This window comes from Benincasa hispida, chromosome 3, assembly GCF_009727055.1.
Source record: "Benincasa hispida cultivar B227 chromosome 3, ASM972705v1, whole genome shotgun sequence".
NCBI lineage: Eukaryota > Viridiplantae > Streptophyta > Magnoliopsida > Cucurbitales > Cucurbitaceae > Benincasa > Benincasa hispida.
The window spans coordinates 66,522,435-66,525,776 of record NC_052351.1 but is presented as its reverse complement, the minus strand read 5'-3'; positions in this window follow the sequence as shown (position 1 = coordinate 66,525,776).

The window sequence follows — 3,342 nt, the reverse complement described above, 5'->3', positions numbered from 1 at the left end:
AGAGCAATTACATGCAATTTATGCAAAATTGATTTCACCAAGTTTTGACACATAAAAATGCACTCAATTTAGTGGGATAAGTGGCATTTTGTAGAATTAATACTTTGACAGATGAATTATTCACTAATTTACTAAAAATGATTCTTGGATCTTTCTACTAAGTGAAGTCAACATTTGACTTTAGTCAAATTTTAATTAAATACAATTTTAATTCAAAACTAATTTTGGAATTTCCTACTTAGTGAAGTCAACTTTTGACCTTTGACCTTCAAAGCTTGGTGAAGTTAACATTTGACTTTGTCCAACTTTGATTAATTTCATTTAATTCAAAGTTAATTCAAATAATCAATTTTAAATTAAATTAATATTAAATAATTAATTTTAAATTAAAATAATATTAAATAATTAATTTTAAATTAAATTAATATTAGATAACTAAATAAACAATTTAACTTATTTAATTTATATTGAATTATTAAATCCAACACTAATCCCGATGAATCCTTATTCATAGTTTTGATATTTTAATCTTCTTTAAATATCTTCAACTCTCTCTTTATCATTCAATTCCCAATTGAATGATACGCCATTAAATATATTGCATATATTTAACGCTTATTTCCTAATTCGAATATGAATACTTCAAACTCACTCGTCACACTATCCTAATGTTTAGTCCAATATGAACACGCAGAGGGACCTAATAGGTCCACAGATCATGAGCTCCAACAATTCGAGATTAACTAGCTACACTCTTTAACCTAATTAACCAACATTTGTTAATTATTGGGAGACTCCACTAGAACCTAGTAGCGACACTCTTCCCACTGTAGATATATTTCTGTCCACAAGATTTAACCATGATTAGTAAGTTGATCCTTCATAGGTTGTTCGTAATTACAACTGGGTGAAAATTACCATTTTACCCTTATAATACATCTTGCTCCTTAAGTCTCTACTAATCTACTAATGAACAATTAGTTTGTGGTCCTACCACTAAACCGAGTCCTTCTCAGTCATAGAGAGGGTAGAGCCCCTTGTTCAAGATTAGGAGTCAGTAGTTAAGGAAATAACCTATCTACTAACCCTGAAATTGGGTCGGAGTAAATTCTGTCTTGTAGGACTATATCCCCAGTTATCTACCCGGTCTTACTTGTAAAATAGGAGGCTTATTGAGTCATTGTTGTTAAGCCACTCTCACCCATGCAGATTAAAGAATAATCCCGAATAAACAAAAATTCATAGTTAGCTCAGGATTAAGATCGAGTTACCTTAGCTCATCGAATTAAAATAGTAAGTTTTAACAGTAAACAATATTATAAAGAAAAGTGACTATTTCGTGGTTTGGTCTTATGCAAACATCTTTTACACAGGATGTTTCCACTCGCATTTCTCTACATGAATGATTTTAGGATCACATCGTTTTTATTAAATACAAAGCGAACCACATCCATAGCGTCATCAGGATAAGGTATCACACCCTCTCTTTATACTTATAAACCGTTTTGGTTATATATTCAAACTTGATCCACTTCTATGTCTCCACATAAAGTTCAAGTATTCATGCTATAGCCAGGGGTTCATTAGTTTATTGGATTTAGGCTTTAACATGTGCAATTTACATATTCAATTGTAACTTTACTAAATAAACCTCAATAACATCTTTATTGTAAATAGAATATGTTTAATGTTTACAAACTGCGAGTTTTAGAACATACAATCCAATAATGAGAACGTATATAGAGAGGATTCATCCTTGAGAAATGCGAATCTAATCTAATAACTGCTCAAAAGTGTGTGAGATTGATTCAAAGGAATCATTTTTCTATATTTTTCAGCATTACTTAATTTTTATTTTTGCACTTTTCCATTTTCCATTTTCTTTATTCTTTGAAGGTTGATATTGTAACCATGATCTTTGCAACGAAATCGATTTAGACTTTTGAATCAATGGAATCTATTTATTTTTTTCTTAGTTATGAGCTAAATTTCAAAGGAATTCAGTCATGTGGATACCCTAAGATATCATGGCTTGAAAAATTCTAGTTTATCTTGTCACTTTGGCTCTTACATTTCCTTTTTTGAATTTAATATTAATATATTAAGTTAAATTGACCATTTAATTTAATATAGTAGTGGAGTCTCAATGCAGAGAATGTTAAGATAAATTTCACAAAGGAATATGTAACGAAAAGTTTAGAGATAGGACTATCACGTTTTGCGTAAAGATTAGATAAGCCATATGATATAGAAATTGCATGAAAATGATCTAAGATTCAACTAGCCTAGAGATATAGAATTAGCTACTTGATACAAGATCGAATGGGAGAAATTTCTTATATCTGAAAAAGCCATAAGATGACCCGTCACTAAGAACACAGATGTTAAATCTAAAGCATAGACAAGCACTATAACAATAAAATAAAGGCACATAGAAATTGGTACCCTAGTTTGGTGAAATCCACCTACGTTAGGGGGGCAGTGTGCCCTGGAAAGATAATCCTCTAATATTAAAGAGTTAACCAATTACAGCGTAGTACTTATCTGTAATTCAACGACTACTACAGTCACTCATGTAGAATCCAACTCACAAATCACCTAGGCTCCCTCTTAGATGTGAGACTCCCCCTCAAATGTACTTAGGCTCCCCTTAAGTAAGTTAATATTAGTGTTATGCATGTTAGCTTTCGATAGTGTGTGAGACTCCTCTTTTCTTGATTATCTTCCGGTATGTTGGATTAAGGAAGTAAGTAGTGGAAGCAAAACATGATCATTAAGCATTCTAATTCATTAATTTTGGCTTCAAACTCAGCATGCTCATAAACTAAAAATAGAGTTTAAACAACCTTTGAAGTACCTTTGAATCACGAATTCCAACTGCAATCCTCTCTTCCTTTGGAAGTGAACCACCACAAGGTCTTCTCTACTATTCTCTTGGTACCTTAGATTGAGTTGTGGGACTCAAAACAAGCTTGAATTAGGAAAAATTGAGGAGAATGACCGATTTATCAGCCTTTTGAAAAATTGTTCTTTAACACACTTTTTCAGCAAATTTTGCAATTGTTGCATCGATTTCCATCTCAAAACTGAAGTTTATATTGCATGATATTCAAGCAACAAGTTTTCTACATGAGTTTCAGCTCAAGCTTGTGAATTTGAGCTATAAATATAGTGGAACCATGATTGAGCTACTAGCTTGTAGAAATGGGAAAATCCCATTTTTCCAATTTCTAATTTTCCAATTTTTTTTTTCAATTTTGAAACTTTTCCAAAATAAAAAATTAAAAAATAACTTTTCAATTTCAATTCTTTAATTAAAATTTAGTTTTTATTAATTCTACA